General features: G+C 44.9%; 1 protein-coding gene across 2 annotated transcripts in view; it reads left to right on the top strand.

Annotated features, from left to right (window-relative positions):
• Window positions 1-25,655, top strand: part of PALM2AKAP2 (PALM2 and AKAP2 fusion) — a 638,407-nt gene that overhangs the window by 471,634 nt on the left and 141,118 nt on the right. The window lies entirely within an intron of this gene.

Here is a 25,655-nt window from a genome sequence, read left to right as displayed (position 1 = left end):
CGCTGAATACATTCCTCACCTGAATTCAACTCTCCTACCGGGTCTCAGGTCTGGACAACCAAAGGCCTCCCCTGGGAGCAGGCTGCTCTTTGAAAGACAGAGATGAGAAACAGGTATCCATGGGTTGCTCCTAAAAGTGTGGAAAGGCCTCACCACACATGCTCACGTCCCCGTCGCACCTGCTTCTGACTCCCATGTCCGTTACTTTCATCTCTGCCATTTCAGTAGCATCTATACCCATTTCTATAATGCATAAGGCACTTTCCCAAGCATTATTTCATTTACCTGACAGGCAGGGCCTGATAGCCTTTAAGAACCTAGATCTGAAGCTAGAAGGAATATAAGCGTCGTATCCCACCCCATAGCTTTGTTGTAAAGAGTGAAGACTTCAGTATACATCAAGTACGTAGAAGGGTGCCAGGCGTGGAGTAGGTGCTTGGTAAATCTTTATTTATTTGCAAACGAGGAAACTGAAGGTAGACTTGTGCAGGGTCTCACAGTCAATGGCCACTTCCAAACTGTCACACATTTAACCTTTGCTTACTTTTCAAAGCCACTTTGAATGTAAAGCAGTAAAAGTACCTGGGACCCAGTCAAAGAGCAAGTATTTATTGACTGTTTACTGGTGAGTGCAGGGTGTCGTGGGAGGTTGCAAACGGATGTTACTAACCACAACTGACCTTGCCTCTAAGCTGCTGGGATGAGCTCGAAGGGTGCAGAGGCAGAGGAGTGGCAGAGGGAGAGCAGCCTCGAACGGTAGGAGCTGGTCTGGGCCGATGGGACCGGCCGAGACCTGGCTGAACTGCCCGCCTGGCTCCACCAGCCACAAAGCTTTCATAAAGATGTTCCGTCGGAGAAATGCTTCTGAACAGGTTAATCCATCATTAATACACGAATATAACTTAGCAAACTTCTCCCTAACGTCTAACTGAGACGAGGAAGGTGAATGGAGGAGGGGACTTTTTTGGTTCGGTTTGGTTTCATACAAGGAAGAAGCAGTCGGCTATTGGCCCCATGAGGGTTTTCAAGCCTCATGAAACCAGGCCCCATTCATTCGAGGGAAGGGGAGGCAAGACATGGAAGAAAGGCACAGAACTAGAAATGGGCTTGTCTACTTCAAAAGTTTCCCTACAGCCCTTCAAGCCCGCAGGAATGCACGAGAAAACGGTATCTCTCTATGGATGAGACTGGGCGCTCTTCTACGAAACCCCTGTTCTCAGGCCAGCCACGTTCACGTTCAACAGGCTTTTGTGGGCTAGCCTGGAAACCTAAATTTGTTTCTTTGACAAAATATGTTCATGGTTCGAACACCTGGTGAATGAACTGGCTTTTGTTAATACATAATACAAAATAGAAGCCCTTTCCCTCTCGATTCTCCTCTACTGACCCTTCTTTTTCTGCGCCGTCTCTCCCCTCTTTCACCGTTCTCGCTATTCGTGTTTTCTCATCTTTTTCTCCCTCCTTCTTTCTCTCCCTTCCTCTTCGCTCCGTCTGTCTGTTCTTGTTTTCTTAATGCCCGAATTCCACAAAAAATTTCGGGTGACTTGCAGAAATGGAAACCAACATCGCAACATGTAAGTAAGATGGTGAAATACAAGATCCACGTGATGTAAATGCAGCTTAGAAGGTTCTTCCATGGCTGCCTGGATCTGTTTTTTACACTCAGTGGCAGATATTCACAGCTGGCTTGCTGTGCTTCAGTGAGGTCCTTTTGCCTTCACTGATTCTCTATTAAGAGTCAATTCTGTTAGAGCAGGCATGTAAGCAAGTGGCTGTTAAAATGCCCAAGGCCAGCGCCAGCGTGAGTAGGGAACAGCCATTTTGATTCTGAGAACATTCTCGAATCTAATTCAGTGGCCCTCAAAGTAACCCGTGTATAAAACAGCATTTGAAATAGCTTACAAACTAAGAAAGTCAGGCTTAGAATATTTTAACGATTTATCACCGCAGACTGCAATATGGGAAGAGTGTTGCTGAGTTCGTTTCTTATCGAATGAATTGTTCGTCACTACCTGAAAAATTCATGTGATTCAAAATCAAAATATTATACAAAGGTACCCCTTGGGATGTCTTATTTTAAATGCATGTTTCCTATTCCTTCCTCTGTCACCCCCAAAAAGGAACCACTTTTAGTAGATTTTTATCAACGTGTTCCTATATGCAAATATAATAAAATTCAAAACTATATTTCCACTCCCTTCCCTTTTTTACAGCAAAAGTGTGATACTACATACAGTATTTTGCACCTTTTTTTCTTTCACTTAACATATTCTGGAGAGTTTTCCATGTCAGTACATGTGAACTTACACACACACACACACACACACACACACACACACGCTGCCTGCATAGTATTCCACTGTATGGATACCTTTATTTCAACTTCCAACTCTGCCCATTTTGCTGAGAGCATACTGTGGGCTCTGATCTTATGGGTCTCACCTGTGCCTTACAATGCATCTAGGGACCAATCAGAACCCTGTGGTGTGACGTCAGAGACCAGGAAACACCCTCCTTACTGGGAGACTCACGGTTTGGTCTGAGGCCGGGCTCTCTGGATGTATCTTCCACAAGGTATTTCAGTTTAAAACTGTGAGTCAGAGTGATTGGTGGCATCTAGGAAATTGTTTGTTCAGAAAACGAGTATTGAGATATGAATTTATTGCATAAATCACCCTAATTTATATCTTTTTTCAATGTCAAGGTGAAGAATCTTTTAAGAAGAAATAGTCCTGATGGGACACTAAAAGCTCATCTAGTATTTATAAGACTTCATCCTTCTTGTCAGTCTTGACCATTTTTTGGAGCTAAATTCTCTGTTCACTCTGAGATCCTTAATCCTCTTTTTTTTTTTTTTTTTTTTTTTTTTTTTGCGATACGCGGGCCTCTCTCCGCTGTGGCCCCTCCCGCTGCGGAGCACAGGCTCCGGACGCGCAGGCTCAGCGGCCATGGCTCACGGGCCCAGCCGCTCCGCGGCATGTGAGATCTTCCCGGACCGGGGCACGAACCCACGTCCCCTGCATCGGCAGGCGGACTCTCAACCACTGCGCCACCAGGGAAGCCCCTAATCCTCTATTTTTAATCATACTCTTTGGGGTGGCTAAAAGAAATTAGTGTAGTGAAGTACGTTGGTCTCTTAATTGGGTCTTTAAGTCACAAATATATTCATGAAAATCTCCTTATATGTGTAATTATGGCAAATCAAAGGTCTATTTCCATAGAAAACTGAGCTTTTAAAGACAATACAAGATGGCTCCTTTTAGAATTAAAAAAATGCATGCTTTGCAACTTTGGATATGCAGTGTATTAACTTTTTAGAAAACGGCACAATGGTAGACTATTCCTACACTTAACATTTGCTATCTATAATGAGGTGAAATGTATGTATGCTTTTTCTCCTCTATGTAAAATATGCTTAATTGTCTTTTAAACTCTGAGGGTTTTTTATTATTATTATTCTAACTGCACAACCTGACATTTCTTTTACCCATTAAACTGGCTTCAACTGGTAATACCCTCATCAAATTCAAAAGAAATCTGATCCCCGCACCAAAACCCAGATCTGAAAACAATTAATCTTAAGGTACAGTTCAAAATATAAAGAAAGCTAATGTTTAATAAGGCCTTGACATAATGTGTTCCTTGAGTCAATGTTTGAGAGACTGAATGACAGGATGCTGTGTGAAAGCGTGTGGGGGGCTGCGGGGGAGGGAAGTGCATTCGATGAAATGTACTTGTGTTTTCTTGAATTATTTTTCTGCAGTTCATGGCGAACTTCCCAATATGACAGTAATTTGCTTGGCCTTGATTTTCTGATCTGTCTTAATTTAGTTGTCAGTACTATGAATAACCGAACTCAGTTTCAGTGGTGGTTCCTAAGAGGAGGAATTCCAAAAATAAAGCTCTGTAACTGCCCACTACAAAAATATTCCAATAGCCTTTCCATCTGATATGAATTTGATAGGTTTCCTTTATGTCCGGTTTTTCCCTACCCAACGTTTTCTCTGTTGTTCAGGCAGATGCAGTTTTCTCACTTCGACAGCCTCTCCGACTTAGATTTTCTATTTCCCTTGTGTTTGTGCCAATTAAAGCATGCCTCAGGCTGTGCTTATGACATATTTTCAGAAATTCATTGTGTAAGAGACGGTGACCATCTCCCACACTGTTTTTCCTGTCTTCTTTCCTCACTGCTTTATAATCCTACCCTTTCTCTTCTTTGAAGTCTGTGTGTTTGACATTTTTTGAAAAGATCTTTCATACATTTGGGTTATTTTAATGTATAATTACATCAAGGGAGAAAGCTCCAAATCACTGACATGGAATGACTTGTTGTAGAAACATTTCCTAAAACACATGCCACTCCTCTTTAATAGACCTTTCTTTGCCATTTACTTTGTGCAAAAGTTCCTATTTGGGATCTGATGCAGTCTCCTTTCTCACAGATTTTAAAATAAAGATTTCAACGGGAGTACTAATTTATAGAAACAGAATCTAGTGAACATTTACTGATAAGCTATCACTGTGAAGTTGGATTTTCTTCTGATCTTTGATAGAAGCCATGTGCATATTTACACTGTTAGGGTTGTGCATGTATCCTTTTATATCTGCTTTTCTTTTTCATAATGTGATTTTTCATGTCCACGTGTCACTGCATTTTCTAGCTTGGGATAAAAAATATTTAATCTTTTGGTCAGAACTTTGATATATCTTCTCCAAAATGAATTATTATGTCAAAGAATACGAACAATCTAATAGCTTCCTGGAGTGCTTTTGCTACAAGTAACAGAAAATTTTATCTCAGTTGGCTTAAATAATAGGGAAACAATATAATTGCCCACAATAAGAACTCCTGTTGTGGGCCTGCCTGGAGTGATTTAATTTCACAGCACGGTGACATCCTCAAGGGCTCAGCTTACTTCCATGTTTCTGTTCTTCCATCCTGAGGGGGTCATCTCTGTCATCTACCTGCTGTTCTCATGGTCACAAAATGGCTGCCACAGTCTAGGCATCACCAGCCCTCATACATCTGACAGTATTCAATGGAAGAAGAGAAGGAAGTTTCTTTCAACTGTGTCTCTTTTAAAGAGCAAGGAAATATTTCCCAAAGATCCCTATCAGGCTTCTGTTTTATTGTTCATTCCATATTTTTTTGGCAAGTGCCTTTCCTACACCAGTCACTGGCAAGGAGCATAGGATGTCTGTGATCGATTTAGTGAAACACAGGGGCACGGGGAGGACAGCAGTTTACCTGGACTGGATGTGCTTTGTTCTACAGGGGAAGGATAGTTTCTGTTATACTTCCCTTATGCGTATTTTAGATTAGAATACCACTTTACAACAGCAACCTGCAAAGTCTAAGTGTGCTCATTCCTGGATAAAGCTAAGTTTCTATCACTTTCACTTATTATCATAGATCTGAAAGGTAGTTATATAATAAATATAGTTTTAATGTCTGTTTCTTGAATGATAACCAAGGGATATGCAGTCTCCAGGATGAGTTGGTCTGTTTTCATTTTCTTCAGTGTTTCATGTCGATTGAATTTGAAAACCCCAACCCCATCAATTTTTTTTCTTTTTATGTATTTTTATTTCTAAGCGTTCTTTTTCTTTTCCTTTTTTGTAAAATAGATTTTTTTTTTTTTTTTTGCAGTATGCGGGCCTCTCACTGTCGTGGCCTCTCCCATTGCGGAGCACAGGCTCCGGACGCGCAGGCTCAGCGGCCATGGCTCACGGGCCCAGCCACTCCACGGCACATGGGATCCTGCCAGACTGGGGAAAGTCCCCTGCATTGGCAGGCAGACTCTCAACCACTGTGCCAGCAGGGAAGCCCTAAAATAGATATTTATTGGAGTATAATTGCTTCACAATACTGTGTTAGTTTCTGTTATACTCCAAAGTGAATCAGCCAGATGAATGGATAAAGAAGATGTGACACATATATACAATGGAATATTACTCAGCCATAAAAAGAAACAAAATTGAGTTATTTATAGGGAAGTGGATAGACCTAGAGTCTGTCATACAGAGTGAAGTAAGTCAGAAAGAGAAAAACAAATACCATATGCTAACACATATATATGGAATCTAAAAAAAAAAAAGGTACCAATCATTTTATATAGTAATTGCTCAAGGGCATTTGCCCCCACTCATGATCCCTGTATGATTTTTGAGTCAGAGACCATATCTACTAAGTAACCCTATATTGCGAAAGTCTTCCTTGTAAGGTGTTAAAGTTTAAAAAAAGGAAAAAGAAAAAAGTAGGAAAAAGAAAAGGATGAAAAAGTGTGTTGAGGGGCGTTTCATTGCCAAAGCTAGGTACTTTGGGATTGAAGGATAGATGAGTCTGGAGCGAAAAGGACATCTCTTTGCAAAGTGCCAGGTGGCTCTCTCTTAGCGGACTCTCCCTTTATCCAAACCTCAAGTCGTGCCATCCTGTCATCCTGGCCCACAGTGATGGAAAGGCAAGCAGCAGGGACCATCTACTGCAGCTTGTCATAAATATTCTCCAACCCCAGAGGGTTGCTGCAGTCAGTTTCTCGCTTTTCCTCTCTAGTTGCACTCAGTGCTACTCAGAAGTCCCTCTCCCTTGTGGGCCAGCTGGTAAGTCAGTCTTGTTTCACGTCATTACTCTTTGTAATTCTGCCCCCGCAGTTGCATTTGCCTTGAATACTCACATCCTTCAGAGCAGAGGACCCTAACCAAAACAACAACAGCTTTTTCTCTAGTATTTACCACTCCAAATAGGTTATTTTCAATACGTTATTCAAGTAAGAGACCCTTCGCGGGGGTGTTTACTCCTATCAGAGATGACAGATGAGAAGACAGAGAGCTCTATCCTGCCCCAATCTCAGCTGCTGTGTGGACGTTCGCCCAGAGAAACCCTGCAAGCTTCTCCTAGCTGGATTCGGTGCATCCTTTCTTGTTCCATCTAAGTTGTAAGTTGCCAGAGCTGGCTGCCTCCTTCACCCCTGGCCATGTGGGTGCATAGATCTTTTTTTTTTTTTTGCGGTACGCGGGCCTCTCACTGTTGTGGCCTCTCCAGTTGCGGAGCACAGGCTCCGGACGCGCAGGCCCAGCGGCCATGGCTCACGGGCCCAGCCGCTCCGCGGCATGTGGGACCCTCCCTGACCGGGGCACGAACCCGTGTCCCCTACATCGGCAGGCAGACTCTCAACCACTGCGCCACCAGGGAAGCCCCAGCATAGATCGTATTTTAATCTGTCTCCAAAGATCCCCATCCTAATCTAAATGCTGAACTGCCACTTCCGTTAAGAATTGTTTGCCTACACATCCACCGAAGGGGGGAAATTTGGTTACTTCCTAAATTCTTCTTATTCCAGGATGGTATAAGAACGTAGGGAGAAACAAACTTCTCATGCTCACTGCTGCTGAACTGGTTTCCTTATGGTCTGGCTGAAAGAAGTTCTTTCAGAGATGCAACAGGTTGCCCCTCTGTGTGTGGCCACCAGTGGATGGCCCGGTGCACAGACTTATTTCTATGTGGTGTTGTTAAAGCACTTCTCATAAGCGACCCCACAGTGACCCCGATCTAAAGATGGGCCGCGGGGAAAGTCCAGAACCAGCTCTTCAGATCTTTAGTCGTCCAAGCTGCAAGAGCTACCTTTAAAATGGCCTTCCGAATGTAACCCTCCATCGAAGCAAAAGTAAAGAAAGCTGGTGACTTAGGACAAAGGCAGCTTCCCTTTACCCCAAGAGGCGTCAGCAAGGCTACACGTCATTTGGGTGCGGGATATTGCCGGAACTATGTCAGAGACACAGAGCCAGTGACATTGCCAGAAACTGGCCCATGTGTCAGAACACCTTGCCTTTTTGTTCACGTGTGATCAGGAGCCTAGAATCCTGTAATTCTGCGGTAATATTTTTACTCTTGGAGAAAAAATAAGAAGATGATGTTGAGAGGCTTTCTGTTTTCCAGATTTCTTCTCAGGGCTGAGTAACCTGTTTACCATGAATGTAGGCCTTTATCTTGTCTAGTGGGAACTTCCTCTAGATTAAGGCCCAGGGGTACGGGCTACCTGAGGGCAATTCCTCCTTCTGTACCGGTTCTAACTGCAGTGGGGGAGGGGGGAGTACCGGGCTCGGAGGGAAACATCCCTGCATCCCTGGTTGAGAAAAAAGCCAGCATTTTAAAAAAATTGTTTTAAATTGAAGTATAGTTAATTTTTTTTCTTCTGTTTTTTAATTGCAAAATAGTTTTTTGTTTTTTTGGGTTTTTTTTAACATCTTTATTGGAGTATAATTGCTTTACAATGGTGTGTTAGTTTCTTCTTTATAACAAAGTGAATCAGTTATACATATACACATGTTCCCATATCTCTTCCCTCTTGCGTCTCCCTCCCTCCCACCCTCCCTATCCCACCCCTCTAGGTGGTCACAAAGCACCGAGCTGATCTCCCTGTGCCATGCGGCTGCTTCCCACTAGCTATCTATTTTACGTTTGGTAGTGTATATATGCCCATGCCACTCTCTCACTTTGTCCCAGCTTACCCTTCCCTCTCCCCATATCCTCAAGTCCATTCTCTAGTAGGTCTTTATTCCCATCTTACCCCTAGGTTCTTCATGACCTTTTTTTTTTTTCCTTAGATTCCATATACATGTGTTAGCATACGGTATTTGTCTTTCTCTTTCTGACTTACTTCACTCTGTATGACAGACTCTAGGTCCATCCACCTCACTACAAATAACTCAATTTCATTTATTTTTATGTCTGAGTAATATTCCATTGTATATATGTGCCACATCTTCTTTATCCATTCATCTGTCGATGGACACTTACATTGCTTCCATGTCCTGGCTATTGTAAATAGAGCTGCAATGAACATTTTGGTACATGACTCTTTTTGATAAAGTATAGTTAATTTATAATGTATTAGTTTCAAGTGTACAGCAGTGATTCAGTTATACATGTATATATGTATTATTTTTCATATTCTTTTCCATTATCGGTTATTACAAGATATTGAGTAGAATTCCCTGTGCTATAGAGTAGGTCCTTGTTTACCTATTTTATACATAGTACTGTATATATGTTAGTCCCAAACTTCTAATTTATTCTTCTCTCCCCTCCCCGCCCTTTTTCTTTCAGTAACTGTAAGTTTGTTCTCTGTGTCTGTGAGTCTATTTCTGTTTTGTAAATAAGTTTATTTGTATATTTTTTTATATTCAGTGATATCATATGATACTCATCTTTGTCTGTCTGGCTTCACTTAGTATGCTAATCTCTAGGTCCATCCATGTTGCTGCAGATGGCAATATTTCCTTCTTTTTTTTTGTAAGCCAGGATATATTTTCAATGCTGCCTTTTGATAACCTTCTCTCTATGTTTCATGATTTTGCTTTCTCCTCTAACAGATTTTCATTATAGTGCTAACCATCACCATATTTATTTAAAATTATGACTGAAAAGGTGTCACTTTGTAGGATTCTCAGAAGTAGCCACTACCACCCCTAGTAGTGGTTTGTAGTCCAACCCAAAGCCTTTTTAGCTCACATCTTGAAGAAGACACTGAGGTTGGCTTGAATCATATAGGTGGTGACCACTGAAAAGCAGCAAGTGACTGGAAGCTTTACCCATACCAGGCTCTGAGAGGCACCAGGTTGTGAATGGCCTAGAAACATAAATGAAGAGACGTCTCAGTCGGGACCTAATCGCAGCCTAGAATATACCTTGTTTCGTAGAGGGAAAAACAGACACGTGTTTGACTCCAGAAAGCTGAACTGTGGCCAGTAGTTGCGTAGAGTTAAATTTTAGCTCAATATCAAGAAGTACATTCTGACGTGAAACTTGCTAAAAATGGAATGAGCTGTGTATTCGTTTCCTAAGGCTGCTATAACAAAATACCACAAACTGGGTGGTTTAAAACAACCCTGTTTTTTTCCTGGGTTGAAATGTATTCTCTCATGGTGCTGGAGGCTAGAAGTCCAAAATCAAGGTGTTGTCAAGGCTTTGCTCTCCCTGATGTCTGTAGGGGTAGATCCTTCCCAGCCTCTCCCAGCTTCTGGTGGCCCCAGGCATTCCTCAGTTTGTGGCTGCATCACTCTAGTCTCTGTCTCCATCTTCACGTGCCCTTCTTCTCTGTGTCTCTGTCTTTTTTCTTTCTATCTTTTTTAAAAATTTAATTTATTTATTTATTTATTTTGGCTGTGTTGGGTCTTCGTCACTACGCGTGGGCTTTTCTCTAGTTGCAGCAAGCTTCGGCTGCTCTTCGTTGTGGTGCGTGGGCTTCTCATTGCGGTGGCTTCTCTTGTTGCAGAGCACAGGCTCTAGGCACAAGGGCTTCAGTAGTTGTGGCAGACAGGCTCAGTAGTTCTGGCTTGCGGGCTCTAGAGCTCAGGCTCAGTAGTTGTGGCACACGGGCTTAGTTGCTCTGCAGCATGTGGGATCTTCCCGGACCAGGGCTCGAACCCGTGTCCCCTGCACTGGCAGGCGGATTCTTAACCACCGCGCCACCAGGGAAGCCCACGTCTCTTTTCTTGTAAGGACGTCAGTCACATTGGATTAGGGCCCAGCCCAATGACTCATCCTAGCTTGGTTATGTCTTCAAAGGCCCTATTTCATATATAAGGTCATATTGGGGCATGCTGGGGGTTAAGACTTCAACATATTTTGGAGAGAGCACAATACAACCCATAACAAGCCAGCTCGGTGGGAGTAAGTTCTTTATCCCTGGAAGTGTGCAAATAGAATCAGAGCAAGTTGTTTTTCAAGATGCTTAGGGAGATTTCTGCACTGAATAGAGAACAGGACTAGATGGCTTCTAGTATCTTCTTCCAACCCTGGCATTTCCTAATTCTACCAGTCCTGTCGTAAAGAGCTGTACTAAGTCCGGGGACCACCTTGGTCTGGTCTTGGTGAAAGGTCACATGTACAGAGACCCAGTCCAGCTTCCAAACATCATTCAAAAGGATTCCAGTCTTTACTTTTAATTCTCGAAGAACATCAGTAGCAATCCCTTTTTCCATCCCCTGCAGCTGCTTCTCTCTGAGTCTCTGTTTTAGTCAGCACTCTGAGTCGTACATGACAGAATCCTACTTCAAAGTAGTTTCCAAGAAAAGATTCTATTTTCTCAAAAACCACAAAGTCCAGGAGTCATTCTTTTTTTTTTTTTTTTTTGCGGTACGCGGGCCTCTCACTGCCGTGGCCTCTCCCGTTGCAGAGCACAGGCTCTGGATGCACAGGCTCAGCGGCCATGGCTGACGGGCCCAGCCACTCTGCAGCATGTGGGATCTTCCCAGACCGGGGCACAAACCCGTGTCCCCTGCATCGGCAGGCGGACTCTCAACCACTGCACCACCAGGGAAGTCCCAGGAGTTGTTCTTTTGACTTGGACTCCATTTCTCAGCTTTGCTTTCCTCTCTGCTGGCTTCGTTTTCTGGAAAGCTTTTTCTGTATACGGCCACCCATACCCCCAAGCTGAATCTTAGCAGTTTAGCAAACTCATTGGGAAAGGTCCTCCTTTCCAGCATTCTAAGGGGAATCCCGGGGCTGTCTCTCATTGGGCCGACCCTGTCCCCTTGCATTTGTCACATGCTCATCCTAAACTCATCATCAGGACTCTGCTCACCTCCTGAAGAAGGAAGCTGAGGAATGGAGGCAGCCCCATTGGAGTCACACAGCCTAGGAATAGAGGGTGATAGCATCCCCAAAGGGAAAATGGGGTGCTATTGGCATAATAAGAGGGAATCAGTGTTGGAGAGGACAAAACAGCAATGTCCACTATGATTCCTTCATTCCCTCCCTCAAACCACTGGTATCTTTTGATAGATGATAGATAGGTAGATAGATATTGGGAAAATAAGTAGGAAGAGACAGGCTGGAGAGGCAGGAAAAAAAGGGAAGCTAAAACCAAAAGACATGCTAAACTGCCTAGATTTTACCTGTCCATCCATCTATCCATCCATCCATCCATCCATCCATCTATCTATTCATCCATATATCTATCTATCCATCCATCATCCATCCATCCATCCATCTATCTATCTATTCATCCATATATCTATCTATCCATCCATCATCCATCCATCCATCCATTTTTCTATTCTATCTATCTATCCATCTGTCTATCTACCTATCTATCAATCTGTTCATCCCTCCATCTATCTATTAATCTATCTATCTATCTATCTACCTACCTATCTAAAATCTAGGCAGCTTAACATCTGTCTTTTGGTTTTCCTTTCCCTTTTCCTCATGCCTCTCCAGCTTGTCTCTTCCTACTTATTGCCCCAATTCCGAATTATAAATGCCCAGCTACTGAGCTGGCAAATACTGATCTCTCCTTTAAGGGCGAGAAAGGAAGAGAAATGGAGCCAGCCAACACTGGATTCCTTGTAGCAGCGGAGGGGAGGGGAGAAGGGAGGAACTCACACTAATAATTTTGTCCCCACCGTATATCAAATCACCAGAGTGAGCCTGTGTCATTTTGAGTTGTGGATACTTTAAAAATGTTCATCTGTGTCCAGAAAAGCAGTAGATAAATTTGCCTATGATAGTGAAAGGAGACTTCGGGATATAAATACTCTGATGCGGCGTTATGGAGGCCTCCCAAAAGTCTGGTCAAACAGTTATCTGAGTTTTAGCTTCCAGACTTCTGTAGTGGATCAAGCCAAACTCCCAAATGGGTTTTTAAACTTGAGAAACATCAGGCTTGTTTGTTTCCAGCCACACAAGCACTCTTGAACTGAAAACAACACAGGCTTATAAAAAACAATATAAAAATTAATTGAGGGCTTCCCTGGTGGCACAGTGGTTGAGAGTCCGCCTGCCGATGTAGGGGACGCGGGTTCGTGCCCCGGTCCGGGAAGATCCCACATGCCGCGGAGCGGCTGGGCCCATGAGCCATGGCTGCTGGGCCTGCGCGTCCGGAGCCTGTGCTCCGCAACGGGAGAGGCCACAACTGTGAGAGGCCCGCGTACCGCAAAAAAACAAAAAAAAATTAATCGAGAGCTCTTTCTTCTGCCTTTAGCACATTCAGCCCTGTGGCAGTTCAGACTCAAACTCTTTAAACAAACCACCACCCTCACACACACACACACACACACACACACACACACACACACGCGCAAACAGCCTGCTGAGCGCATTTAACGTCCTAGCCAAGGGCTCTGGCCGTGTCTCGGGGATCCATCCTGACCGCCTCCTGCTTCCCATCCTTCGTCACAGGTCTTGTTCCTCCTCTCTGATCCCAAGCCCTGCCGTGGATCCAGTTCTGGGAGTTGCCCGCTACTCCACACCCATCAGCTGCAAATAAGGGGCTCTCCTGGTTCGTGCCCTGACCCTCTGTTACCCAAGTGGGTTCATTTGCCAGGGCTGCCTAAACAGCAGAAATGTATTCTCTCACAGTTCTGGAAGCTAGAAGTCCAAGATCAAGGTGTCAGCAGGTTGGGTTTCTTCTGAGACCTCTCTGCTTGGCTTGCAGGGACTGTCTTCTCTGTGTGCGCCCATGGTGTCTCTCTGTGTGTCCAAATACCCTCTTCTTAGAAGAACACCAGTCAGATTGGGTTAGGGCCCACTCAGACAGCCTCGTTTTCACTTAATCTCTTTAAAGACCTTAACTCCAAATACAATCACATTGTAAGGAACTAGGGCTTAGGGCTTCAAAATAGTGAATTTGGGGGAACACAGTTCAGCCCATAACACCAGACTAGCTGACTCCCCACCTGCGGGCCCACAGATCTGCTAAAATCCCATTTCTACAGAAATTCCCATGTAGGTAAAGTAATTTCTAGTTAAGAGCTATGATAATCTGGGGGGCAAGGAAGGGACCAAATCATCACTGGTATTTGTAGAAAAAATAAAGTTAACTGAGCAAGCCAGCAGGAGTGATAATTATGACCCCAGCCACATAAAGACTTTGGAAGCCTTGATTTAGATCTGGGTATCTGCTATTTCTCCTGGCAACACTTTTCTTAGCCACAATCTTCACTGCTGTATATTCCTAGAAGCCATTTATGTAAAAGGGTAGCCATTATGGCATCACAGAATAAAAACAATGATAGTAATAACTAACATATATTGAGTGCTTGCTCTCTTCCTGGCAGTGAGCTGAGGAGTTCCATGTATTAGCTCATTTAATCCACAGCAAAACCCTATGAGGTTTCGGGAATTCCCTGGCGGTCCAGTGGTTAGGACTCTGCACTTCCAACACAAGGAGCATGAGTTTGATCCCTGGTCGGGGAACTAAGATCCCACATGCTGTGCAGCCAAAAAACAACAACAAAAAAATATATAACAACAAAAAAAAACACAACCCTGTGAGGTAAAGAGAACTAAGGCTTAGAGTGGTGCAATAACTTGCCATGGTCCTGTGGTTCTCCTGACAGTTCAGTAATAAGTTACTAACCAGCTTTGGCCAAGTCAGTTTTTTCAACTGATGGTTTCAATTCAATCTACTTCAAAAAATCTTCTTCGAGGGGCTCCCCTGTGGCGCAGTGGTTGAGAGTCCGCCTGCAGATGCAGGGGACATGGGTTCGTGCCCCGGTCTGGGAAGATCCCACATGCCGCGGAGCAGCTGGGCCCGTGAGCCATGGCCGCTGAGTCTGCGCGTCCGGAGCCTGTGCTCCGCAACAGGAGAGGCCACAACAGTAAGAGGCCCGCATACCGCAAAAAAAAAAAAATCTTCTTCGAAAAAAATCTGAAGGACCCACTGTGTAGCACAGGGAACTATATTCAAAATTTTGTAATAACCTGTAATGGAAAATAATCTGAAAAAGAATAACTCTGTGTGTGTGTGTGTGTGTGCACTCCCGAGCGTAACTGAATCACTTTGCTGTATACCTGAAACTAACACAACATTGTAAATCAACTAGACCTCAATTTTAAAAAAAAAGAATTTGAAATGGGATTAGTTCACAACTTTACGCAGCCTCCTCATGATGGACACTGTGGGAATTAAACCAGACTGGATGGCAAACTCAGATGCCATTAAGGGCCAGACAGGTAACATTAGTGAGTGATGTCAACCCACAAATAAAACAATAGAGAGTGGTGGAGACTGAGGCCTCAGAGCAGGTAAATCTCATGTATAAAGGTAGTTATCAATACATAGATCTTGACAGTTGCTACCGTGTAGCGTGGTGGCTACTGGGCCTAGTTTTGCCAAATCTCATTTTTTTCAAGAGAAACTAGATATTCGTTTGGATGTTCACGTAAATTCTCATGAATTTTAAATCTTGGCAACTAAATCATTTAAAGCAACAACAGAGCCTTGCGGACTCGACAAAGCACGCCTACGAGCTAGAAGGGCCACCGTTTGTAACTTCTGGACTGATGATGACCCTAAGAACCCTTCTGAACTTTCCAGAGGCTTTTCTAAAAATATTCTCCCCTATATACTTCTACTTGATTCAGGTGGGTTTTCTGAATGGCTGAGTGAGCTCCCAGGGGTCACCTGACACCACCACAGCTCCCCACCCCCGCCCCAAGGGAAGGAGAGGAGGCACTGGCAGGACGCCTAGAACTCAGGGCGGAAATACAACATCCTGGCCTCACAGCCAGAGGAGGCCCCATACAGTGAGGGAACAGAGTGATGCTGGAAATCAGATTGCCCAGAGAAAACCTCCTCCCAGACGACCAGCTTCCTGAGGGCCTGCACTGGGTCTCCCCAGCCCAAGCACAGTGCCTGGCACAGAGTGGAAATGCAAGGAAGGAGGTCAAGGTTGGGAGCGATGGAACCACAGTTACATTTCTGAAAAATAATAGTGGTGATGATACAGAAGACACTTCTGAGTTGGGAGACCTCTGGAAGCCTGAACTGGTGCAGTGGCAGTGAGGCTGGGGAGGGGGCGTCAGGTGGGAAAGCTCGGCAGAGCCCAGCTTCTCCCTGTCCCCAAGGGCCACGCTCTCCACTGTGCCTTCGGTCCACGGCACCCTTTTCACAGCCAAGAGAGGGAAAGTCACAGCATGCCAGCTGGGTGATTGACCCTCCAAAGAGCCCAACGACCCTAAATATGTCCATGTCACTACCTGCCGTTTTAATCATTAATAGGTCAATGCATCTCCCTTGCATGGGAACTGGATCCAAGATGGTGGCTTGGATTTTTATTTAATTTTTTTCACTCTCTTGCCAGTTTTATTTATTTATTTTTTTAATTTTATTGAAGTATAGTTGATTTACAATGTTGTGTTATTTAATTATTTAATTTTAGATCATATGTTTAGGGACTAAATATCAAATATCATTCCAGCCTAGTAACATCAGGCTGGCAAATCTAATAACTGGGGTGCTGTGGAGACTGTAACAGAATCCTTTATTGGACATGGAGGGGGAGCCCCCCGAATGGTAATATCTGCAGATTAACTTGAGAGTAAACCAGGCTTTAAGCTGTTAGTTCTCTAACCTCTGAGTAGGGGCCCTTGAGTTTGCTGCAAGGGGCATGGTTGCCTAAAAAGGCTTTAATTTCTGAGGACTGGCTCAGGCAGGCCAAAACAAACCATTTTCAAAATTGGCTTGGGGGCTTCCCTGGTGGCTCAGTGGTTGAGAGTCCGCGTGCCGATGCAGGGGACACGGGTTCGTGCCCCAGTCCGGGAAGATCCCACATGCCGCGGAGCGGCTGGGCCCGTGAGCCATGGCCGCTGAGCCTGCGCGTCCATAGCCTGTGCTCTGCAACGGGAGAGGCCACAACGGTGAGAGGCCTGTGTAACGCAAAAAAAAAAAAAATTAGGGCCTACTTGAGGGGTGGGATAGGGAGGCTGGGAGGGCGGGAGACGCAAGAGGGAAGAGATATGGGAACATATGTATATGTATAACTGATTCACTTTGTTATAAAGCAGAAACTAACACACCATTTTAAAGCAATTATACTCCAAAAAAAGTATATGTATGTATGTACATGTGTATTTATATTATGGATATTTGTAAGTAAAGATAAATGTATGTATACATACAAAAAAAATAGGGCCTACTTCATGTGGGGTTTTTGAGTGTTGGTGAGATAATATATGTTAAATATAGCACAACGAAGAGCACATAACAAGAACTTAAGAAATAATAGCTGCTATTATTATTGTTGTTATTGTTGTTGTTACACCTTCCTACCCCATGCTTACAGGGAGAAAGTCAGCAAACTATTTTCCAGCCCAGGGTGCTGTAAGTTTCCACTTCTCTGCATGCTTGCCTCTGAGAGCACCCAAAGTTTGTTGCAGGGTTTTTGTGGGGTGTCTAAACCCAAGGTGGAGCTCACAGGTACTAGGTGCTTTCATAGTCTTAATCTTCATCCATCTTTCTAAGGTTCTGCTGCACAGGTCAGCCTCTGCAGAACTAGATTGTCGTGGGATTCCACAGGGCTGTGCCTTGGAGCTCTTCCTGTGTGAAAGGACAACTGCCCCATCCTCGCCGCCACAGAGAGGCCCTATAAACCCCTCGTAAATGTTTGCTGAATTGCACTGGGTTGGGTTCAGTGCCAGCCGTGGCTCTATATCTCTCCGGGGACCCCACCGCAAAGCCTTTATTTGATCTGCTCTTTGTGAGCTCAGAAACCATCTTGAATGGGAACCTCCAGGAAGAAAACTTCCCCTCAGCAAATCTTGATTTTTTCAATATGTCCTCAAGCTTCCTGTCCCCCTATCTCTGAAAACAAAAGAAATACAATCTTTGGGACGGTAGTAAGCTCTTTTGGGTGGCAGTAAATTGTACTGGTTAGGCAGATAGCCTCTGAAGTCAGAGTGCTTGGACTAAATCTTGGTTCCATCACTTGCTAGTTCAGTTTTAAGTTTTCTAAGCCTCAGTTTTCTCCTCTGTAAAGTGGGGGTAATATTGTACCTGCCTCATGTACCTGTATTGTGTGAGGATTGAATGAGATGATACCCATGAAGACCTAGTCCTTGATCCGTAGCACATCCTCAGTACAGTTCAGCTGTCATGATTGGTGTTGTCGTGGCCATGTTGGTGGAGAGAGCGATGGAGTGGAGAGGACATGGGCACACTGGGCAAGACATTGACGTTTTATTTTTGTGCATCTTTGAGTTCCCTAAACATCTGCCCTGAGAGGCACCCGGACAAACTTCCCTCATTCAAGGAAGTGTAGGTGGGGGAGGGGGTCCAACGGCCTCAGGGTTGAGGAAATGGATTATCTCCAGTTATGGAAATAATGGATTATTTCAAGTTATTTCCAATAACTCGTCCAAATGGTGGACTTTTTCCCCGATGAGCTCTCCTCAGGAACAGGAGTCAAGAGAGGGAGAAGTGCCCCTGCCACCATTGCTTCTCGAGGCCCCAAGGCCTGGTCTTTACATCCATCCCAGGGAAGAGAAAGCTGGGGCTCAGAGGCAAGGATGAGCCACCACCTGGAGTGGGGTGAGCGGGGTGGGGTCACATCCTGCCCTATGCCTCCCAGCGCCTGGGTGGGGCTTCCCATCCAGAGGAAGCAAGTCCCATCAGCTAGTCCTTGGGTGGGGTTTCCCAAAGCCAAGTGTTGAGAGGCAAATCATTGTTCTGAAATTCCGCTAGGTTTTAATGACCACCATGCTGAGAACTCCTCCAAGAACAAAGTGAGATTGTTCAAACCCAAAGGGAGCGAAAGGCGATTAAAAGGAAGAGAAGTATCTAGCCAAGTCTCAATTCCAAGACTTGGATGAGGAAGAGAGTTTAGACGCAGGGGGACCCAGGCCCTAACCCCTTTCTTTTCATTGTGATCGATGAAATTTTCACAATGGGTCTATCTTTTGTCTGTAAAATGGGGTTGATATCATTTGGGCCCCAGGAAGAACCCTCGTCTAGGAAATCAGGCAATCTTGTCTCTGTCAGACCCAGCTTAGCAGCTACTTTCTGTGGGCCCTTGACTCATGCTTTTGCATCTCAGGCCTTTGGTTTTCTCACTGAAACATGAAAGCCTGGGCTCCAGACTTCTTTGTAGTTCTGTGGCTGTTTCTAAGTCAATGTACCGATGAAGGCTGAGGCAGACATGTGATGAAGAAGAGAATAGCCACGATAGGCAAGAAGGTTGGAAGCACCTGAGAACCTCCCCCAAGGTGCCAGTAAACAAAAGGTCCACTCCCAGCCACGGCCCCTCCACTGTGTCCTCTGTTCTTGCCTTTCGCCGGGCTCTGTAGGGCATCATCTGGGATCTTTTCTCCCCAACCTGTGCTCTGCAACGGGAGAGGCTCTGCAACCTTGTGGCTCAGCTCTTCTTAAGATGGTCCATTCCAGCTGCCCCAGCAGCATGACCTTGTGAAGTGGTGAGTAAGGTGACCAGGAAATGGCCATGTGAAGGCTGAGGAGTACTCATCAGATGACAGAGCCTTCTGTCCTGATAAGAAAGGAGCACAGGCGGCCTCAAGGCCCCTTCCAGCTCCAATTCAGTTAGGGAAATATTTAAGGACCCCCCCCATGACGTGCCAGCCCTCACTGTGCTGACTGAGGACTGAGGTGGGCGTGGGGGTGTGGCCGGTGAAGGGACAGCCCCGTCGTCAAGGTACACAGGGTCTCACCACCCAGATGTTTTATGTCCGGTGACTGCACCTCCAGTGGTTTGATGGCAAGTGTCCAGAGCCACCAGGTCTTGCCTGGCTCTGGGAGAAAGGACCAATCACAGTCTGTTTCTTCAGCATCTGGAGTGAATCAGCTCCAAAGTGGGACTGTTACTGTTATCAACCCAGGCCCTTGGACTCTTTCGTCGATAGAAATTGATTAGAGGCCGGATGAGAATCTCAGGCAAGGCTTTATCGGGACTCACGCTGCACGAGGAAGCGAAAACAAGAAACAGGTGCCTTTGCTCGCTCCCTGAGAGGAGGTGCTTGGGTCCTTAAATAGGGTAACAACAGGGGCAGGTCCGTGGGCTGGGCAGGAGGCAAGGCTTAGGTGGTCTGCCCCCCCGCTTGGTGGTGCTGTGTGCAGGGGTCATGTACAGTACCCTGTGTTTGCTCCAGGCACCTCAGAAATGGCTGTTGCTTTGTGGCCTTTCTGTATCTTATTGTTCGTAATTGCCCCAGCTGCACATGCGTGCAGTTATTTTTCGTTGCTTATCGTTTCCGTGTATTCTGTTGCTGGAGGAGCTGTCTCTCCAGGTGCGAGCACTCTGGTTAGGGTCCCAGGTCCCAGCCTATCTCATTACCAGCGCCTTTGTGTTTCTCTTTTCTCCTTTGTGCACTCTCTGCTCTTACCCAGGCCCCACTCGGAAGCTCCTACCCCTCGAACCTGGCTGCCTCGAACTAAACGCTGCTCATTTAACAGCCACTGGGGGAGACTAACTGGGTATCAGGCCCACTCCCTGCCCACGTCCCAGCATGGACGAGCAAATGCCGTCAGACAGACACACTGAAAGGCTTTCCCTGCTCAGGCCCAATAGGCGGGGCTAATGCTCAGGGCTGAGTTCACAGCGGAGGGAGCAGGAGGAAACGTCACTCTAGGGGTAAGACACCGTCCCCCTGAGGAGCTGGCGCTGGAAGGCAGGGCTGAGTCCCGGCATCATCTGTGTATTGTACTTATACGAATTTGACTGTGTATTTCTAACTAAAGTAATGAGAGGAAGAAGAAAAATAGAAATTTTAAAACTGTCAGGGATCCTGCCTGCTATTCCAATCTATGTGCACGTCCTCTTGTGACAGACCCTAGTGGTGCTTGTCTGACAGCCATCAACCTGTCCCCTTCTCTTTTGCCTGCCGAGATCTTGTTTCGTCCCTCTGTTTGTCCTCCAGGTGGCCATGTGCTCAGAGAAGGCTGAGACCCTCACCGACCCAGGGGGTAAATCTTGATTCATTAGCTCCAAGCCAATTTTGATAATTCCATTCCCTTTTTCCACGATTGGGTTAGGCATAGACTTATGCTCTGTTTCTGACCAGTGAGACTTCGGGCGTCGGCTTGGGCGTGTGAGGAGGGTGCTTTTGTGGAAGGCGTATTAACTCCTCCCTTCTTGTGCTACCAGATGTTTTTGTGGCACGTGGAACTGCTGTGTCCATCTTGGGACCCCAGAGGAGAGTCAAGAGCATTGCAGAGAGGTCAAAGTAAGGCCGTGAGGCTGTGGAGCCATTGAAGTAACTACCTCTGCAACCAAACTACCTTGGGACTTCTTGTGACATGAGCCAGTCTATCCTCTGTTGTTTAAGCCTTTATTAAATAGGCTTTTGATTACCTTTGGCTAAAAGCACTGTCAATCATACACCCCAGTAGGAGGATGACAAGGGAGGTATTCTTCTGCTGTTCCTGCTGTCAGTCTCAGCTCCTTCTCTCTCTCATATTCTGAGCATCTTCAAACACAGAGAAATCCTAGTTTCAAGATCTGTATTGTTTTGTACAACATGATCCTTAGTACAAGCCAACAGCATCATCTGGTACTTAACAGGAGAAATGGTCTGTTCCAAAGCTGGAGCAGAAGTGGCTCTGTTGGGCTTTCTGAAGTACGGTGCTAATTGGACAGTTTGGGAGATTTGAGGAATTTTCCAGGGCAGTTATTATTGTTCTTTTTTACATGTATCCATACACACATTTAATTTTAATTTTTTTTTCTTTTTTTTTTTTTTTTCCTGTACGCGGGCCTCTCACCTCTGTGGCCTCTCCCATTGCGGAGCACAGGCTCCGGATGTGCAGGCTCAGCGGCCATGGCTCACGGGCCCAGCCGCTCCGCGGCATGTGGGATCCTCCCGGACCGGGGCACGAACCCGTGTCCCCTGCATCGGCAGGTGGACTCTCAACCACTGTGCCACCAGGGAAGCCCTAATTTTAATTTTTATTATTTATTTATTTATTTGTGGCTGTGTTGGGTCTTTGTTACTGCATGTGGGCTTCTCATTGTGATGGCTTCTCTTGTTGTGGAGCACGGGCTCTAGGCGCATGGACTTCAGTAGTTGCGGCACACAGGCTTCAGTGGTTGTGGCTCGTGGGCTGTAGAGCACAGGCTCAGTAGTTGTGGCGCATGGGCTTAGTTGCTCCGCAGCACGTGGGATCTTCCCAGACCAGGGCTCGAACCCGTGTCCCCTGTATTGGCAGACAGATTCATAACCACTGCGCCACCAGGGAAGTCCCTAATTTTTAAATGTAACTCATCTCATGTGTTTATTCTGGTATTTCCAATTCAAACACATGGCTTTACTGAACTTTTTCTATATTACATCTGTATCTTTTTCTACACTGAGAATCTTGATTCCCGTAAGCACATGATATGACAGAGCTGGAATATCTCAAGGGCAGTTTTGATCATGCAGGTTTGTGCCTTTTGTCTTTAGAACCTACATCCTTCATGAGATGCAACCGACCTGTGCAATAAGCACAGGGGCACAGTGGAATCAGAGAGTGACCCCCAAGGAAGTAGAAAGTATGGGCGATTAGAACCTGGTTGAGGAGACGATATTTAAATGGTAGAATGTATTTAGAGGATAGATACAGATTTGTCCGAAGAACTCTCTGTAATGGGAACTGGAGGTTGATGGGGAAGGTGGGTCTGGAAGGGCTCCTTCCTTTCCTAAGGCTGGGCTATGTGATGCTACCGTAATAAACAGCCCCAATCCTTTGGCTTAAAATAATAAAGGTTTAGTTCTCATTCGTGTTACGTGGCCATTGTGGGCTGGCTGTGTCTGTGCTTTGTGTTACCCTCTCGGCTGGGCCTTAGGCCAGTAGGATCGCCACTGTCTAGAACATTGCCATTCACCGTGGTGGAGGGGAAGGGTACTCTGGAGCATCCTCCATCAGCACTTAAATGCTCCGGCCGGAAGTGATCCATGCTACTGCTGCCCACACTTATCAGCCAGAGCTAGTCTCATGACCTCCCCAACCCTAAGGGGACCAGGAAGTGAAATCCTGTTACGTGTCCATGAGAGGAAGGAACCAGGAGCATTTGGTGAACAGCACTAATGACCACCTTGGCCACCCACTTTGTCCAACGATCTGTCTAGAATCTGTGTGGACAGATGGGCTAGAGCAAAGGTCCATTCTCTTGCACATGAGAGTCCATGCTGACCTGTCTTCCTCTCTTTCTTAATCTGCTTTCACCTCGTGACACATGGTGATTCCAGGGGCTCTGGGTACAATTAGCATCCTCCCGTGCAGTTCTACCCTCTCCCTCTAAGCCTTGGACCCTTAATTTTTATTTATTTTTAGTACCAGCCAGGATCAGAACTAAGGAAGTCACCCAGTGTTTCCTGGGATGCCATCAGTTGCTTCCCCACCAAGCCTGCCTCCTTAGTCTCCTCGCCCTCTCCACTGTTCAGTCTAGTCCTGTCTCCCTTTGTTCAAACACACAGAATCATCTTGTCTATAGTTTATCCTGCTCAAGACCTTGTGGCTACCTGCTACCAGCTTACACCCTCTCCTTGATGGTCCTCAGGTATGCCCCTGGCTTCTCCAGCCAGGGTTGAGCCCAGCCTCCTTCCTTTTGCTTGCACTGCCCTGTCAACCGCACACATATTATTCCCAACAGAAATCGATAGAGAGAGTGGCCAAGCCAATCAGCAGAGTGTGCCCTGGGAACAGAGACCCAGGGATGTGGACGCCAGGGAACTGGAAGCTTGGGCAAAGGGATGCATTTATCTGACTGTGTAGCTAAGTATGGAGGTGTAGAAAAAGGAACAGAGACAAATTCATGGCGGATTTGATTTATTCCTGCAAGATCCTCATAAAACTGTCCCTGATGGAGTATTCATAAGCATCCCTCAGCTACAAGCAGACGGGTCTCAATTTTTCCACTACAGGGAAATGCAAACTTATTTTCTTCTGGGAGAGAGAAGTTATTTTTTCCTGAAGGTTTGATCCAGTCTTTTAAAAATGTAATTAAAATAGTAGTAGTATTGCTAGGGATTGTAGAAATAATATAAAATATAGTTTCTCAAAAATGTTATAAATAAGAGGTCGAGCAAAGGGAGAAGGGGGGATATAAAAGTGGTTATTTGAAAGTACAATAGGTAGAAATATATGTGAAATATATATATTCTATATTTTGTATCAAATTATATATATATATATATATATGGTGATAAAAATCAACATGGAAAGTTGTTGATAAAATCCTAGCACTGAAGGAATCTCAAACAAGCAATCTAAGCTACACCCCTACCCACGTGTGGTACAATCGCTATTTTGGAAATGGAAGTGGCTTTTTTACATGTTTAAGCATCATTCAGTAAAGACATGTCAGTCATCTTGCATCTTCAAGTCTGCAAAATGGGAGGATCTCTTGTACATTGGTTATGAAAGAAAATTGACCCGTAGCCCTATCAGGTGTAGTGTTCGGGTCTAGTACCCTCTCCAAGAGTCTTATTATCATGTCCTTCTCAAACTCCACTTTTGCAGGGAGCTCCCATGTACAGATGGCTGCTCTCTTCTCTCTGCCCTGAGGTCCAAATGTGGGACCTTATTAATTTCCAGTCAACAACACCAATAGAACACAATGGTGTAAGACAGATCTTCTCTGAAGGTATGAGAGTAAGGGGAGAATTACATCCTGACACAGCACGATGAATAATTTAAGACTGATTTTTAAAACATCACTGTTCTCAAAAGTCCTTTTTATCACCCCCTGGGAATTTCTTACTGCCAGCTCTTGTTCCAACATTTTTCAGCTGCTCTCCTTCTTCTAAATGGACCTCTTCCATTTTTCTTTTCCTTCCACCTTTTCATACTGAAATGGCTCGTAAAGTTGCTTTGTTCTCCAAAAACAGCTTTCTACCTGGAAGGAATTTTGCTTCTCTCTTTTAAAATAACATTTTTCTGTCCTCACAACTTATTATCAGGATTAATAACATTTTTAAGTTGAAATGTTATATCTATTTTCTCTCACTCTTGCCATGAATTCTGAAGTGGTTTCTTGACTGCAGGCTAAGATTCTGAGAATACACATATATTTATGTCTCATAGATCTTTCTTGTGGCCATATATCCTTTCATAAAGATAGTATTGCTTATGAAAGGAATGGTTATAGCAGAGAAAAGATTCTTCCCAAAGTGGGATATAATATAGAGAAGAGATGGGAATTAATACTTGTAAATGAATTTTATGCAACAAAGGGAATTATATTTGCATAGTTAAAAATGAAATACTTTATCCAAAATGATTTTCATCTATAATTTTCATTATAGATTGCATCTATTAGCTATTGTTACAATAATGTTGCTTGACAAATCATCCCCAAACTCAGTCGCTTTTATTGTCATGCATATGCAGTTGGGCTAGGGGTTGGCTGATCTACACTTGGCTTAGCTGCAAGGTGTGGATTGGGTCCAAGTCTGGTCCCCATGACTCTTATTTCCTTGCAGGCCAACTGGGACATGTCCTTCTCATGCTACAGCAGAAGTGCAAGAGGGCAAACATCACCACTCAAACCCATTTCAAACCTTTGCTTGCATGATATCCACTAAAATCCCATTGGTCAAAGCCAACATCAGTAGGACAGGGAAGACAGTTTCTCCCACAGTGGGAGAGAAGGGGACCGAATATTTGCTGAACAATAATTCAAATGATTCCATAATTAAATATCATATATTTGTCCATCATGCCCAACATCTGTATGTCTCTGCCAGCCAGATCCAACAGGCACCAACAGTGGCTTAAACCAGGAGGGGCTTTAGTTAAATGCGAGATGTGTCTGGGAAATAATCTGTTCATGTGGGAGCAAAGATTTCTTTCCCAGAAACGTGCATTTAAGACAAAGCCCACAACCTCCCTGAGAGGAAATTGTAGGGCAAGTCATCAAACTTCTCTGACCCAATTTTT

This window comes from Globicephala melas, chromosome 6, assembly GCF_963455315.2.
Source record: "Globicephala melas chromosome 6, mGloMel1.2, whole genome shotgun sequence".
Classification (NCBI taxonomy): domain Eukaryota; kingdom Metazoa; phylum Chordata; class Mammalia; order Artiodactyla; family Delphinidae; genus Globicephala; species Globicephala melas.
Note: the sequence above shows the minus strand (reverse complement) of the source record. Positions and strands in the feature narration are given on the sequence as shown.